The 18,152-nt window shown below is 45.8% G+C and overlaps 1 protein-coding gene across 1 annotated transcript in view; it reads right to left on the reverse strand.

The window, feature by feature from the left end:
* Positions 1-11,603, reverse strand: part of LOC119442526 (chitin synthase chs-2-like) — an 87,788-nt gene extending 76,185 nt beyond the window's left edge. Inside the window, 1 exon segment of the mRNA XM_037707435.2 lies at positions 11,433-11,603. The gene's annotated coding sequence lies outside the window, so the exon portion shown is untranslated.
* Between the last annotated feature and the right edge of the window lie 6,549 nt (positions 11,604-18,152).

The raw sequence follows: 18,152 nt of genomic DNA on the forward strand, positions 1-18,152 counted from the left end.
ACTTCATTTTTCCTTATTCAATATAAGCCGGGTTAAGGACTGAAGGTTGCCCAGAAAATTGGCTCAGTGCACTCCCAAGTCTGTGTGATTTTACTGTAAAGTACAATTATCTGGAGCATCCTCAATGACCAAAGTTCCCTAGCGCAACTGACGCTGACAAAACAAGAAGGAAAACACCCAGCGTTTAATTAGAAATGAAAGTTAATGCTCCTGAGAGCAGATATAAATGCGCTTCTCACCCCCCCCCCCCCCCCCCCCAAAAAAAAAAAAGCAGACAATAGAGCGATGGCACAAAAAATGCAATCTATAGAAGCATATCCCGCCGCACGTGTAAATTGGAGAGAGAGATTGTGGTTGTGAAGAGGAAGAGGCGCTAATGTCAATTATTCCACGATAGGAATCAGTTCAGCGCTGTAAGTGAGTGAGTAACATTTTATTACACAGGATGGCTCTCTGGCCTAGGGAGGGGTATTAAGGGTAGTCAGCGCTGTGAGTGTCCATTCCTGTCTACTTGTCATTCTTGTCTAATATTTGTATTTTTGTTGAATACAAATATTAGAGAAGAAAAAAAGAGAGAGAAAACTTGCCCCGAATGCTGACTTTATTTCCTTTCTATTTTCAGAAAGCAAGAAGACACGGGAATAAAGTGGGGGCCACGTTGATGGCCTTCAAAGACATGTGATATCGTTTAGAGACGCAAGTCTGTTCGACTGGGCAGCTTATGAATCAGCAACTTGCGAAACCCCGTAACAAACTGCGTGATCATCACAACGACAACGTAGAGTTGACCCATGTAGAAGTCTAGGGCTAAATCATGCCGTACTACCACCATACGATAAATATTTCCGCCTTGCAATATATGCAGCAGGGCGTGAGGCCGTGAGGCAGCGGAACACCGCACGACAGAGTGCATTTCCATACGGTAGTGCGGCAGTGTTAAAACCTTCCAACAGACGCACACAACAGACACACACACAAATCCGACGCTGTCGTCACGCTGCCTCGGCAGTGGACGCCAGTGTCAAGCCAAGCGTCGCGTGCATTCAGCATGACCCCTGTCTTCTTTCCGAACGGCACTCACAAGCACGCGGTAGTTTGTCAACGTATTTCGCTTCGCCTGGCGCTTTTCAACAAAGCTAAGCCAAACATGGCAGCATTCCAACGAGGCGACCGGCACCGTGTTCACGCCTCGCCGGAATATACTTGTTATCGTCGCATGTTTCACTCGACTCTTAATATTATGTCTTCTTCTGTGGAGTTAATGACCGCTAACGCGCGCTCTGCAAGGCTAAGAAGGTCCTTAAGACACAGGAAAGAGAGATAGAGAGGAAAAGCAGAAAAATAAAATATTTGAAAAGCAGGTGAGTGTTTACTTGCAAAAACGGTCGTGCACGGACTCTCGACTTTCCCTTGCGAAGCAATGTCACCAGTTTCAAGGTCAGTCGTCGTCGTAAAGTCCACCCCTAGACCCGTGGGGTCGCTAAACTTTGGACGCTGAAAATCGCTCACCGTGTCTAAGACGACCTCAGACCGACAAACGAGGGAGCCGTCCCCTCGGGTTTTTCTTTTTTTTTTTCTTTCTTTTTTTTTTTTTTTTTTTTGGAAAGGAACTTTCTTCCAGACGGCTCGAGAGGCAAAAGGGCGATTTACTTTTCCCCGTCTTGGCGGTTAATGGCGCGCACCGAAAAATTCCACCACACAGAGCACGCGCGCACACACATACACACACGCACGCACTCAAACACACGCGCACGCACAAAAACACGCGTACACGTGTCCACACGTACCGCTTTGAAGTATTCGAAGAAAGGGGACGCCTCAACAAAGACGTTTGCTTCTGGCTGTTCAATATGGGAGTGACTCGTCTATTTTCTTTTTTTTCTATTCTCGGAAGTCGTGTCTGCCTGTACCCCCTCCCCCTTCTCACCCATGCAATACCGCTATATTCGTTCAATCAAAATAGTTTAAATTATTAAAGAAGAAAGAAAAAAAACCTTTAACGTGCTGATGCCGGAGAGTCGCGACACCATAAAACATCAAGGGCTTGTCATTCTATGGGTTTCCAACGTGTCACTAAACCCAAGCCGTTGTGATTGATGAGTAAAAGTCAAAGTCGATGGATAAGGCTGCCGCGAAACAACCTTGCTTTTTTATGCGGGAAGTTCTAGCTAAAGGAAAGAATGGTTAAGGAGAAGCGTCGATGGTAATAATGGTCCCTTGTGCGTGTGACAGCCGTAGGTATATCGAATCAAGGAGAGATAATGCCTTCCATATATAGTAACGGCAGCGGGAAATGGGTAATTATTTGTATCACGCTTAAACGCACATTTTCCTGAAGGCACGAATGCGCGCATTGCTATCGCGTAGTGCTGGCTAATGAAATATGCTATACGATTTCGTGACAACTTTGCCGCAAGCATGCCTACACTTGCTCGTTTTGCTGTTCCATAAATTTGTATACAGCACAAGTATAGTTCCAGAGAATATTTTCAGTAATTTTTAATTCGTTTGTGACGTGAGTGTTAATTTGCTGCGGATCACTTCTTTGTTCGTTGTTGATGCTGCCGCCTAAAATATAACACTGACCAACACTGTTTCCCACATTCGTTTAGCCCTACCTTTATTACTTCTGTCCTTTTTGTGAAAATAAATTTTGCGCGTTAACTAGGGCAACAATTAACCCTGGGAGTGTTAGCCAGCGCCACCACCCACAACCTAGGTGGCGCTGGCTTACACTCCCAGGGTTATTTCTAGCTTTAAAAACATAAATACCCCAGCAAGTGGATGGGAAAACGGCTCCGCGGTAGCTCATTGGTGAGAGCATCGCACGCGCAATGCGAAGACGCGAGTTCGTTCCCCACCTGCGGACAGTTGTTTTTTCATCCGTTTTCATTTCCATTAGTTTATCATTTCTTTAATTCAATTAGTAAGTACAAGTAATTTCCCCTATGTTGTCCTTGGTGTCATTGTTTGTTGACTTCTTATGATATGATAATAAAAATCGGGCCCCTCGGTTCCCTTTCTTCTCGTACATTGAAAATTAATATCTCGAAACTATCGCAGTGCTGGGAATTCCTTCCAAATGATATACCTTGCGAACTCACCGGCTACAATTCGTAAATTTAAGTATGTGCCGTAAAGTAAGCAATTCAAAAGATAATTAGTGTAATTATGTTAATTAAGCATTTTGATTTCTCCTAGAAGTAGTGACCGTCTCATTCAGTAATTCAGCTCGAGGGTTGGAAGTGTGCTGTATGCTACGGGCAATTTGTAAAAAATTTGGTGCAGCTAAGAAAAAAAAAAAAAAGAAAACACCGGGAATATTGCGTATCGTAGGCTGCGCTCAAAGCCAATTCCTATGAGCGAGTCTGCTCGATTAAAAAGCGCAAAATCTAAAATCATGCACGAAGAACATGAGCGTTCAGCTTGCAATAAACAAATGCGATGGCGCTCGTGTATTTAGATTAGTGCACCAAGAACCACAGGTGGCCAAAGTAATCCGGAGTACCTCAGTACGGCGTGCCTTATAATCAGGTTGTGGTTTTGGCGCGTAAAACTCCAGAATTACTTTTTTTTACCTTGCAATAAATGTTTGAACAAAGCAGTACTTTTAGGCTGAGCTTTCAAACAGCCTTTCTCTGTGGCGAATAGTGGCGATATCATGCGGCACTATCACTGTGAACAAGGCTGCACGACTGATAAATCTAATATTGTGACTGAAGCATCTGTGTGCTCAGCTCGCAATAACAACTTCAGTGAAGCATATGCGCACTTGTAGGCTGAGCTCTCGAACAGTCCTTCTCTATACAGCGAAGAGCAACGTATCCTGTGGCAGCCAAAGCCAATCTCCGACAACGAGTCTGCTCGATTGGCGTAACATCTAATATCGAGCTTAAAGCCACCCGTGTATTGGTATAACACCGAACTGTCTCATATACATTGCTATAATGTTTCGTCCTTCGTTTTCTGACATGCCCTCGTGCGCACTTATCGCTGTTGTAACACATCACGTGGAAGATCCACCAATCAGCGTTTACCAAAAGTATACACTGCTATCCAAACAGAAACCAACCAACAGACTCTCGAGAACGGAAATTCTGAAACCATCACGGAATGACTGACGCAATAGAGGCTTCTTAAAATGCCTCTGTGACATCAGCACGATGGCTGCGTTGCTTGCAAGCTCAAGCTCGTCACCTATATAGTTACGCAACAACACACGTTGTGCGAACAACTGCAAGTTCAGTGATCCCGTTTTCTTGTTGTGACATCCGGTACGAGTCACCGAAGGAAGCAAACTCGGAGCCCTCCTTTTTCCCTTCTAGCTTATTCATAATTGAGTAGCAAGTGTGGATTAATTACCTTTCTACGTCCGCCTACACGCTATCCTATACACATCGGTGCGAGAAAGACACGTTCCTCCGGTATACACCGCCAGGCGCAACACAATGACGAATCGGGGCGACCCCTTTTACCGTGAGAGTCCCCCCTCCCCCCTTTCTCGAAGCAGCGCTGTAGCATCGACGCTGCTGAAAGCGCTGTGACTGCACCGCCGCGGCTCGCGAGGCGTTTCAAAGTGTCGGGAAGTAACGGCTGTTCCGGATGGAGAAAAAGACAGCCGCGGTTCCCGCAATGGCATAAGGCGCGTTCCGCTAGCACTTCCGGCAACGCTATCAGCCCATTGAAAGAGGCGCCAGGAACTGTGCACGCTTCGAGAGGGGCTTCGGAAACGGCGTTCTGCGAGACAAAGGTTTTTCCGGCGACTCCTTGCTCGTTCGATTGCGGGTGACCACTGGATGCTGCTATATATACTGTACTTCTGGTTTTTCATTTCTTTTTTGCACGTAAACGCCGTGGACCAACCGATTGAGGTCGCCAAAGATACAGCAGGTATCTGGAAGTGTGCTACAGCTGGGCAACCTTCAACGTGTCCAGCTGTAGTTTTGTGCCGGATAAATTAAAACCTAGTCTTTGAAATGGATCATACTTCCTTTCTCTCTGCCTTCTCATGTGGCCTTTATTTCTCATTACATGTTTCTTGTACGCTTCCGGTGTCGTCATAGCTGCCATTTTTTTTTTTTTTTACCTCGACACCTAGGTCAATTCAGCCGTTCATGGTGTCTCGGATGACGGATCATAAGTAACCGTTCACGCTGCTGGCTAATTCTTCAAAAATTGTCAGTCAACTTAACAATTTTTTGTCCGTAATCTTTTTGTCGACAGAACCTTTGGTCGCAAAATACAACGCGTCATGGTGAAATTACTAAACCTCTATACACAGTCGCCCGCAGAACTACTAGTCGACTGAGGAAACGGCGGCCACGTTAGTCAAGCGCTGCACAGCTACACAATCCTCCAGCCAGACCTCCTCAACAAAGCCTAATCAACCTACTGAAAGTGTCAAGGACGCTTGCAAAGCTGGGTCGACCAGGGCAAAAGGGAAGCTACGCGGCAAGCAAATCCTCGAAGGCCTACACCACACGGCGCATATACGGAAGCGCGCTAAGCTGCCTCGGCGACAGGCAAATGCTTGGTGGCGCGCGCAACAACCAGGCTTGCGCAGTAAGCGCCAGTCGCCGTCCCCTTATAAATGTATATACTCACGGAGACAAACGCAATGGGCCCACGTAGCACGCCTGGCTGAATGCTGCGATGAAGCCACCGAGCGCGCGGGCGGCCGGGGCCTCGTCCCACGGCATCGTGTATACCCCCGGCGAGGCCTCGGAGACTCTTCGCGAGCACTGCACGCAGCGTGCGAGGCTTGTTTCGCCCCCGCCGCCACCGTTAGAGGCCGAGTCGGATACACTCCGCACACACTTCGCTCACGCTGGAAGCCGCCTTCCTTGCGTGGCAACCCGGTACATCCCCCGCAAAAACGCGACGCGCCATGTGTTACACGCCCGCGGAGAACGAACGGCCTTTTCTTCCATTGTCGCCCATGTCATTTGCCGCGATGCGCAAGCAGCTGATGCGCCCGCTGGCTGGGAAAGCGCCAGGAGAGACGCGCAGATTGAAAGAAAGAGAGAACCGAAGCCGGCGTATGGTATAGGATGAGTGGGAGGCTTGCAGTGTTGGGGAGAAGGCCGGGGAGAAAACGAGAAGCCGACTGAAATGGTCGCGAAAGTCATGATGCGTCGCTATAAGGAAGCGCGAGGAAGCTTATACAGGCGCCGTGGTTATGATCTCTCACGTCTGCTGACCGCGGTGTGTTAGTCGAGACGCTGTGGAGAAGGAAAGCGTATACTGCAAACGAGTTGACGCCAGACGAAGGTCGCAGCCAGAGCAGTGCTACACGGTAATGTAACAGCTGCGGCTCTTCCGTGACTGAGTAAAGTGCCCGCAAGTTCAAGGATATTTTGCGAAATATGCAAAGCTTTGGGATCGGCATTCCTGGTGCTATACGTTTAATAATAGTTCTATATTTACAATATCAAATAAAAATATTATCAAGCTGTTCATCTAATAGCTTAGGAGATCAAACAATATGACTCCATGTGGTATAGCGAACAGCTTAGACGGATCTACTTACATGGTTCGCAATGACACGCACCAGCATCAGGCATAGAATTTCCCATCTAATGATTCGGGCACTTTTCCCTGCGGTCTTTACTTGAAAAACGCAATTCCTGAAATTTGCAACCCGGTTGGCGTAGGACAGTCGATCCGTGGGGGGCGTTTGCTTCCAAATGAAAGTCTAGGATCACTGCAGTGTGATGTCCGCGCCAACTTTAAATATACACGTATGCGTTTTCTTCGGTCTTATGAAAACGGATTATTTCCAGTAAGGGTCTGAAACAACGTGCCCAAGGGTTTCTGGAGTGATAGAGCTTCGCTATGAGTAAACATTAACAAAGTGAAATCATAGTGGGGTTTCAAATGCTTCTTCTGTAGGGCACAGACAGGGGGACATAGGGGTGCACTAAAGTGTTTAGCAATCTAAATTCTGACTCTTTTTTTTTTCTTTTTTTCCTTATATGTTCAATGTATGCGGTCACTCAGTTCTGAATCGTGAATAGAAATGGCGGAAAGCACATGAATTGTTCTGATAACATGTCTTTTTTTTTTCTTAAGTTATGCTTCTTGTTGAGAACCTGATATACTTATTGGGATCGACAACAGCGTGGCATTATAGAGGCATAAGCGCGATCAAGCAGGAATCCATGGTTGCCGTGTCACACCTGCACGGAGGAAGGAAAGTCACATTCCTTCCTCCGTGAATAAATAAATAAATAAATAAATAAATAAATAAATAAATAAATAAATAAATAAATAAATAAATATAATAATAAATTAATTAATTGTGCCCTAAAGACAAGCTGGCTTGTCCCACATCACATTAGTCCGTATAGCTGTAAGACGGAATAAATGCAGTCAAATGTATAGTCTTTCCACGGGAATTTAGTAATTCAAAATATAAGTGGTCCTAAGCAGCCAGCGATCTTGAGCGATGCGCACGTAGCAGTGATTGTTACAGGGAAGAGCATGGATGGCGGAAAGAAGGTGAAGGAAATAAAGCTGTGTAAAATTATCTCAACATTGCCACCTGGGCTCTAGAAATGGCAGCGGCGCGACTACCGTCATTGTCACACGGCCCCGGAATGCCACCGCACTATCGCACAAAGAAAGGCAACCACCCTGCACCGCGCAGGTACCGAGCGCACAGGTATACGTGCACATGTTACAAAAACGCAAGTAACCGCGGGAAAAAGCGAAGGGAAGGGCACGTGTGGCTTGACACGGTGCTGCCCTCGGTGCGAAAGAAAACGCAAAGGGCACAGTGAAGCAGCACCGCCACCATAGAGGCGTAATATAGGGTGCATCATCGTATATGGGGTCATCATCATCGCAACCGGCCCGCCGCAGCAACGGCCTCGTTCGCTCTGGTTCAGCGCCTTTGTGGCGACGCTCTCCCTCTCTCCCCCGAATCAGCACAGCCGGCGAAAATCACAGCCGCCGGATTACGCGTCCTCCCAGGAATGTCGTCTCGGATGCCTGCCGGATGGCAACGTCTTGCGTTCGCAGTGCCTCTCGCGTCTCAAGAGACGAACGTGAAAGGCCTTCTATTTTTTTCCGACCAGCCTGCTTTCTATGCGCGCTCTCCAGCGAAACCGTCCAGCTGTGCAGTGTCCCTTCTTGGCTAGCCGCGACTGGCCTTCAAGGTGAACTGGTTGATCCGCTAACCCGAACTGCCCCGCGGCATGCGACACCGTTAGCTTCGCCTTTTTCCTCGAGTCGTTCTCGTCGAGGCAACAGTGCAGTCCCGGATGTCAATGTGTCGCACATAACGCTCTTATAGCTATAGGCGCGAGCAAGCGCGGTCCGCCATGGGATTCGCTCGTTCTCCTCTTACTGGACTTCGGCGCGCTGTGTTTGTCGCCTCGGTCTAAAGATATATTCGTCCTTGCGCATATAACGCGGGGAATGCGACACCTGTGGAGCCTCTGGATCGCGGACGTCGTGGAATTCTTCGTGTCTTTCCTTTTTCGTTTCTTCATTTCAACCGTATATGCCGCTTCTTTTCTTTCCTCCGGGAGGCGGTCGAGCCTTGTCCTTCGCGTCAGAGAATGCGGTCGCGTGCGAGCGGCCGGGAGCGCTGTTGCATATACGAGCACGCCGTTCCGGCGCGTGCATTTTTACGGCCTGACTTGCCGAGCAAACTGTCACCCCCCCTCCGCTTGCGCGAAGATCGTGACAAGGGTCGCAGACAGGACTATAGAAGCGAGCGCTCATTTGCCATGCATAGACGTCTATACCGCGACAATGGATTCTTTGACGGCCGGCCTGCTTTTGAGTCTTTTGTCGTCTCGAGTAACTAATATTTGCCACCACGACAGTACGGACTCCGTGGTTACAACGAAAAAAAAATATGTAGAAACAAAGGACGGTGAAGGCAAGTCTTGAAGCAATATCGACTGAGCGCGTTAAGCAGCGATCTACGCAGTTGCGTAACGCTTAGACAATGAAGCCTTCAAGTGCCACTCAGCGCATGTCGCAGGGGTCGAGACCTTCATAACACTATTTCATTCGAGGAGGGAACCACGACAGATGTTTTCATTTAGCGTTGGTTGTTTTGTCAACTCATCCGGGGCGTTTATAAAACAAGATTTTCTTTTTATACAGCATATTACGCTATACGTTTCACAATTCCCGCGCCTTGAAATAGCAAACTGACGTGCGTCGGCCGTAAGGAAGTCTTTTTGCTGGGATTCTGACACGCCAGTCACTTTGTTCTAACGGCACTACGTTATTCCTTACATCGAAATAATTATGTCTCGTGGTGTACTCTGCGAATAAATTACGCTGCTAACATTTCATTTATACGTACCAGTTCGGGGTTTGTGGATGCTTTTCTTTTTTAGCTGGAAATGAGTAGGTTTTGCTAGTGCGGTATGCGATGCTTTCCGACAGAAGCAAAAAACCCCCAACATTCCACGCGTGCTGACAGCGGAGGACTGGGTCTCAAAGTCGATGCCATCAATCCACACAAAATGTTAATTCACCCTGCATGTGACCCTGCGTGAATGATTCGTCGTTAACAAATAACGCATTCGACGCTTGCGTTTGATTAATGTTCACTGGTAGAATTCATCTTCAATGATTGGCGCACTGCTTTCTAGCTATGGATTATAGCTGCACGCGCGTGTCTTTATCGAGTCAACCTGATTTCGTGTTTTGACTGCATTTTATTCAATTCAATATGCATGCTGAATTGTCTATTTTAAAGGGTGAAAAATGCAGTTATCATCTGCTCTGTGTTTAGGGAGACGGCTTAATTCGACGACTTCTGGCTGTCGGCATCGAAATAGCTTCCCCAGCAAAAGGAGGCAAATACTACAGATATAGTATACAGCCTTGCAATAAGGATGTTTCCCCCAACTAGAAGCACAAAACAACAGTTGCATTCCTTCGTCGAGATAAGCTAGATTGAGGGCCCATATTCACGTAACTTCTCTTGCACAACAGTCATCCGCAATTGGTCATCGCTGCCACGATGGCGTCGTTATCTGTTAGATCGCTTTCATAAGTGACGGGTGCCGGCGAATAAGAAAGCGCTCTTACGTAAGATAAGTTTTTGTGAATGCAGGCCCTGAATTTCTGCTGGTGCGCAGATTTCGTGCACGCTTTTTGTGGCAGCTGTGGTAGCCATGTAGTGTCGGTGGTTGCATATCTGCCACGCTTATAGGGAATTATAAGTTAAGTCAATTCGTAATAGGTGGTTTTATGTAAAGCGGGCCCAAACTTAGCAGCCACTGTCGATCCTGAGTATCCAAAGAAAAAAAAGAAAAGAAGTCGAGCAGACTTTTGATTGGTTCTGCACGTGCACAGTGCTGCGGACAATATATTTTAATGTACTTATCAAACTTCAATTTTTTTCTGACGTCCAAGGCAAGAGCGGTACGTGTACAATCTCTTGTCACTCGTTGTTAGGTAAAAATTTCAAAGCTTTATTTTCTCTAGTGTTGTGTACCATAAAGCGGCTCCTGAATTTTGGGAAACGACAAAGGAGTGTAGGTGGAGGGGTATGCCTAACTGCAGACGAAATTAGCATGGTAGTAAATGTCGCCAATGGCTCCACCTCGACGTCACTTTCCGTATGCGGCCGGCAAACGAACATTCATGTCACCGTTTGCACATGCGTATTGACGTGGTCACTGTGTCATTGCGGCAATATGCTAGATAATAACCCTTACTAAATATACCGAAATTTGTGCAATATGTCAAGATTTATTTCTTTAACTAGTTAGTTAAATATGACAGGGCTATACGACTTACGGACTCAAAATGATAATGATGGCATATGCGTTGGTCTCATTCGTGCCGTGCAAGCGAAAATCGGCGCGTACAGAGCGATCCTCTGGCCCATACAGTGGTATGCTAAAAAACTTCACCTCGATGACACTGGGCAAACCAAATTTGGGAGCGGCCGTCACTCGATGAAAGTGGTGCTGTGATCAGTAGCGCACACTCGCTTCGTTTTCATCCGTCGAAAGAGAGGCGACTGTCATTGTCGGCTCCACGTTCCACAGTTCGACAACGTAGACCACATTTCTTACTATAATATTAATCGGAGAGCTTTTAAAACTAGGAAATGCCAGAAGGGTACATTCAGGAATAGCACGTCATGGAGTGTGTATGCATGGACGACGCAGTCACGCGGTCACAGCTTGAACCCAACGACTGGTGGCAGACCGACGGCTGCTGATCACTGGAAGGTGATACTTTCATCCGGTACCACCTTTAAAGGTTGTCATCATTTATACACAGTGTTCATGGCGCTGACACCGTGCTAACGAGCTTCGACTGAGACTGAATGAGAAACCGGCGACAGGTGCACAGTCACATGACAACAGGTTCTGCCCACGAGACACCCACGAGACCACGAAGTCGTGCTTCAGCCGCATCCTCGCGGAGACGAGACGGGGGGCTCTCACCTGGCTTTCGCGCTGGACACGGGAGTCGTCGAAGCGCTGGCCCGCCGCTCCGGAAAGGTAATCCAAAGAGTGGTTTCTCGGCGCGAGCGCAAAAGGGGGGAGCACTCAGGGACGCTTCGGCAAACTGGTTGCTCCACGGGCGCTCATGACCGACTGGGCGACTCGAAGATCGGGGTCGCCGCGAGGAGTGCTCGTGACGTCACCGAGGCGTGCAGCGAGAGGGAGACAACAGGCGGCCCCTTCTACTTCTTGATAGCGAAGGAGGCGGTGTGGTGGTCCGGTGGTCGGGGGGAGAAAGCGCGACCACGTCGTTCCACCGGCTCCTACGCGCGCCTGGGCTACGGACCGCCAGCGCTGATATAGAGCCGCCTCGATAAACGAGCTGCGGTTGTTTCACCGCAGCGTTAACACCACTTTCTCCCTCTCTCTCTCTCTCTCTCCCCTAACGTACGCCTGCTGCCAAGGCAGGACTCACGCGAAAGCTTCGGGGTCTGCGAGAGAAAGTGATTCTATACTGTGGGAATGTCTTCGATGAGATGCCAGCGCGGAACACGCCCGAATGCTTCTAGTGTGCGTATCATATTAGATCAACGAGCACAAGCCACCTTTGCGTGCCTGAACTACACGTGCCTGTGTATCTGCAGGAGAAAATTATTCTAATGTATTGCAAGGTTGTTTTCAATGGCATGCCAGAAGAGTTCACTAAAAGTGGCACAGTGATAAAGCATGGATCACTTGAGAAGAGGAGAGCGGATCCGTTGTGGTTGTCTGTCAACGAATTAGCAAAGTCCTTTCGATATTGCAAGAAGTTCTATGAAAGCGGGGATGATGGACATGAGGGGTAAGTTAATCTGTTGCTCAGGGACGATATTGTCAACGGCTATCAGACAGACAGACAGAGAACTTTATTTAGGTCCTGAGGAGCTAAGGTAGTGAATATTCATATGACGAAAGAAACGGCACGCCTGTGAATAGCGGTATTCTCTCATCACGGAGTTACGGAATGCACGTGTCCGGCACTTCAGTGAGGCCGATACACATTGGACTATACGCAACGCAAGTGAAAGTACCCCCGAAAATAATTAATATGGCCCAAGCATGGGATTATCTAGAATGGCATACGGAGCCCTTAGAAACGGCAATCATTCTCATACGAGAATACGCAGAGTGACAATAATAAGCCTTCACTGATACTTACGAAACTGATGTATGTAGTAGATACTGAGCCTCGCCAACGCGCTTCGCTGCTTTAAGGAACTAAAAACAAGAGTGCAAACAAGACCACTTTAGTGCAAACTATGTCCAGTATCAACAAATAAATCAAATCAAGCAAACAAGTCCATTGACGCGGCAAAGTGGCGCAGGCTTTTGCGGTTTTACATGGGCTAAACGAATGAAATGAACGTAAGATGCGCAGTGTGGTTAACGAGTTCAAAATCTTCAACTGTTTACCCTTTCATGAAAGCTTCTGCGTCACGTGAGGCTGACGAAGCGTTATACGGTGATCGGCACATACTTCACTATCAATGTTAACGAAAAGAGAAAAAAAGAAATGGAAAAGAAAGATGATCTAGCTATAAGAAACAGCTCGAACAGGTTTGCTTGGAGGGAGGAGGAAAAAGCCGCTCCCTTTCAAAGAGACTGCACTCAAATTTATTGCATTTTCTAATATCTTTCTTTTTCTATTTATTTGGCGCGACTAATGTATCTAGTAAGATCTCGTATGTCGCGTTGGTGACCTTCAGCAGGACGCGGTGGTTGAGGCAGCGACAGCCTTCGTTCAGTATTTGCTACCCATGAGAGCCTATGAGCTCGTATGAGTTTTGCTAGTTGGACCTGTTCCACGTAGCGGCCATATCTCCATTTTTCTTCATTACATCTTCTTTTTCCGCAACAGGGTCCGGATTTGCAACACCGGTGATATTAAATAACGCACTGAGCTGAGACTACTCTTCAGGTAAGATTCCCTACTGCCAAGCATTTAAGTATTGAACGAACCGATGAAACTGCACTTGAAGCTTCATCAATCAAATGAATGTTGTTTAAGCGGTAACTCCGTTCGAAACGACGCATCGTTCCCAATTCGCGTTACAAAGGTTGCTTATACGGTATATATATACATATATATATATATATATATATATATATATATATATATATATATATATATATATATATATATTGCTTCTTCCGTTTGGTCAGTCGTTCATTTATTTATTCATACCAACATTGGTCAAGTTTCGTTTGTGTTGTTCCATGCGAAGAATTTTATGTCGTGCATGCATAAGGAACTAAATCTGATTTTTACATCACGGTGCTTAATTACACTAGTAGAATACCTTTCAACTTTCTCATGTTAATGGCCTTTCTCAGTGCGGGATCCAGGTACATTTTCGGAAGTCACTTTTAATGAAGTGCCTTAAGTCTGTTTGTCGTAACATACGCGTACGTAATGGACCAATGTTTCTCGTTTACAATAAGTAAACGTCTTCTAAACTCTCAATGTCCACTAGACCGAGACATGTAACCATCTTGTGTGCTTAGACCTGTTTATAATAAATCCTTTCCCCTTTCAACTGCCCAGAAAGTTGGCACAGCCGTATATTGTTAAAAAAAGAAGGGGAGGTGAAAAGAAGAGATGACACGAGAAGTCTTATTCGACTGCGATGTCAACATATTGTGCAGAAACTTGGAGGTTAACAAAGAAGCTCGAGAGCAAGTTAAGGACTGCGCGATGAGCGATGGAATGAAACATGTTTGGCGTAACGTTAAGAGACAGGAAGAGAGTGGCGTGGATCAGAGAGCAAACGGGGGTAGCCGATATTCCAGTCGACATTAAGAGAATCAAATGGAGCTGGGCAGGCCATGTAATGAGTAGGGCAGGTAACTGGTGGATCATCAGAGTTACAAAATGGATGCCAAGAGAAGGGAATGGAAGCGCAGTCGAGGACGGCACAGCATTATGTGGGGTGATTAAATTAGAAAATGTGCAGGTGCAAGTTAGAATCAGCTAGCGCAAGACGTATAAATATTGGAGATTGCTGGGCGAGGCCTTCGTCCTGCCGTGGACAGGTATCAAGGTCACTTTGTCAAGATATCACGATTTCTAAGACTTCCATGATTGCCGTGGCCACGCATAATCTTGATCAATGCGCCGAGAAACACGACGGAACTTTACATCGCCCAGTTTACAACACTGCGCTTCATTGAAGCGCCAAATGCAAGTTTCTCTAGTTGGCGTCTTAGGTGTGTGACATGTAAGCTGTATGAGGTAACGTTCCTCACGGGTGATGGCCCGTTTCAAGATGCTGTCGAAGCGCATCGGCCACGGTTGGATGAGCGTGCGTGACCTTCGTTGGCAACAACCTTTGCTGTCCTTGACATTGAATGTTGCGGTGGACTCCCACTGCTCAAGCACACGACACAGAGACCGAAAACTCCTCGCTAGATTTGATAAAATAGTATCCACATAAAGGTCGACATGCTCGAGCGATTCCTTTAGCGTTGGTCTCATTTACAGCATGCGACTGTGTGTGAACTAATTTACTGCAAGCGACTGTGTTTATTGGTCTTATAACGACGTTGAAGCTGGGGATGACGAGGTGTCCTGACAACAACTACAGTGGACGACTACGGCTGCTGTCATCACCGTGTCACGGAAAAGACGATCGGACGGACGGACGGACGGACGGACGGACATACCAAACTGAATTTAGAGCTTTTAATTGCTGCCACAGTAAAACGAGTTCGTGGTAGTGATGCATATCAGGTTACTGTGTTTAAAAAAATACAAAATGCACGCGTCATTATAAGAAGGAAATTAGGACGTCTGAGGCCTGTAAAACGCTAAATGTGTGTCCCATTTTAGTCGGTAAGACTTGAATTCAAGCTGAACATGCAACTGGAATTGAATGGAAAAACTTTATTGAGGTCCTTCGGAACGTGCACTATAGCACTGGAGGCGCGCTCATTTATCACTGGTGGCATCATCTTCCGAACTCTGCAACTCACGCATGCATGACGGTTCGTAACATTTGTAGAGTGCGGTTGAAATGCTGCACTTCTTGATGCTCCTTTAGCCAGCTTGTCTCCCCAAGCACCCAGCTGGCAACTTCACTCACAGGTGCCTTCTAACGGCATAACGTGACAGGGAAGCAATGTGATCCAAGAGCCTCGAATGAAAACTACATCTTTATCCGCACAAAACAATAGTTTGCGATAGTTCATCTCTTTATTTATATATACAACTTGTCGGTTTACAGTTTCCCATTTGTTCTGTTTCGTTTGAAAGTTACGCTTTCATGATTCAGTCTTTTGTCTGTGTTCTTTAAGTGGTGTCATTTGGGACGTGGACCTGATGTCAAAAATTGTGGGACATGCATTTTTATTTTTTTCCCTCTTCCTTGTGAATCGATTTCCCAAGGTTCTTAGTAAAACTGTTTATTTGCTGTAATCAATTCAGTTGATCAAATCTGTGTGTCCCTTTATTAGTCAATAGTTAGCTTCTGTGAAGCCAGCGATGTAATAGTAGCCAATATTTCTGACTTCTTCCAAAGAAACCAATATACGCACGTATAAAGCAACCCAAGAAATAGTGACTTGTGACATCAGATCGTATAGCGTTTCTGCCATTTCAAGTATACAGACTGCATCGTCTGTGATACTGAAGCGTAAGTAAACTTCGAGAGATCCTATAACTTATCTGCTGGTAATAAATGGAGGAATGTGAGTCATTTTCAGTAGCGAAACGCAACAATTAAAGAAGACAGCAGACTTGCGTGACTTTGCAGCCCAATTTCCAGCGAATGTGTTTCTTTTTGAGCAGTTGTCAGATGCCTGTAATTAAGCAACACACTTTCATATGTTGCCCACATATAACTCGCCTGTTTCAAGCATTGCCCGCATATAACGTTTTCGAGCACTTATTTAGGAAACTTTTATCAAAGGCCCGACTTCACTCACACATTTCCAACTTCGCATGCGTAGGCTATAATCTCTTTCCCTCTCTTCTCTCTCACTCTATCCTCTCTATTTTCACTAAATTTGATCTCGGTGGTAGTTATAATTGTCCCAGGACACCGGACGAAATTCCCCTTTGGTTCGTAAAACACACTTATAACGTTCCGGAGCAGTTGAAGAAGTAATTAACAGCAATGGCTCTGGTTAAGCCAGACGCGTTAAACTTCGTCTACATATCATGCATAACCTGCCCCTTATTTTCACCAAATATAAAAAGAAGGTACCTTGCTTAGTTCAACGAGCGGGGAAACCTATAGCTTCGTATAACGCATGAAAATAGGGGGAGAAAAATTAGGGTTCAATAAGTGTTTGCAAAACAATTTATTATTCCAGAAATGTATGTGTTCCCCACACATTACACTTTACATACCTTCCGTTCTCACCAACTGTGAAGTCGATGTAACATACTGTTCTCCTAGGACTTTCTTGAACTTTGTCCATACATCACCTGTAAGATGCTCCTTATTCTCTAGAACTGTCAACGTTGTAGCACGCTGAGTTCATTCGGGACATTGGTCAAACTACCCAATGTTACCCGTTACGTAAAATATACACACGTAAAGCTCAGAAACGTTTTGATAAGTAATTTATGTTATAAATGTTGTATAATTAACCCACATAGTTTAATATATTATGGTACATCGCATATAATATGCTTCCTATTTCGACGAAATAAATATAACGTGGCTCATTTAGTTCCCCAAGAAGACCGGGAAAACCAACTGTGCGCCTCGGATAGCGCATGACAACAGGGAGAAAATGAGTATTCAGTAATTACTTTCAAAGCACACAAATAACCTAAACACTACAAACTCTCTCTACGCCGCACATAACAGCTGGGCCCGCATTATCTTCAGATATAAAATTGTTGCAACATTTGGTTCTGCCAGGGAAGCAGAGAAACAGTGTAAGCTTTTAGTATAGAAAACGAGCCTAGCAATTTTATTTGATCCCGCAATTAACCTACACAATTAAAACTAAATATAAACTTGGTGAATAACTTTTTTTGAACGTATTGAAAACACGCATGTAACGTTCGTGAGAGCTTCTTGTCGCACTATGCAGCTTCGCTGGGAAGATAAAATAAAATAATACACAAAATTAAACTTGAAAAGCTCGTGCTTATGCTAATTTTGTTATGACTCAGAATGCAATCAGTGTACTGTAGGCGCTATCAATTTACGGAGCTAAGGCCTTATGAAGCTAAGAGCCGTAAAAGCTTAATCATCTCGCAGTCTAGAAGTTGATAGGGAAGCAGCCGGTTATTCGCTCATTAAATTACGAACTCAGCTCTGGATTCTAGGCTTACTGTCAGGCTAACCGTCGTGGAATAGTGGAGCTGAATAGTGGAGCTGAATCCGGTGGAGCTGAATCCACGGAGCTGAATCCACGGGATTCAGCTCCACCGATAACACAATTCTTCTTCCATGTTTGCGTCTACATCCATCTCACTGATCTCACGTACTGTTTTAAATTTGAAGAACTTCTCGGGACATTAACTTCTGGTCCGAGCGGCAATAGTCTTTGTTAGAGAAACAATCATTTTTTTTGTAAACATATTCCTTGCTTGGATTTTGGACTGTAGTATGTTGTAACTTAAGATATCTAAATAATATTACTCATTTTCTACAGCAATGAAGATAAGTCATAAGCTATATGCCACCGAATAGTTGTTTTGTGCACGTTATAACGTTTCATTTC

The sequence above is a fragment of the Dermacentor silvarum genome, chromosome 2, assembly GCF_013339745.2.
Source record: "Dermacentor silvarum isolate Dsil-2018 chromosome 2, BIME_Dsil_1.4, whole genome shotgun sequence".
NCBI classification, from domain to species: Eukaryota; Metazoa; Arthropoda; class Arachnida; order Ixodida; family Ixodidae; genus Dermacentor; species Dermacentor silvarum.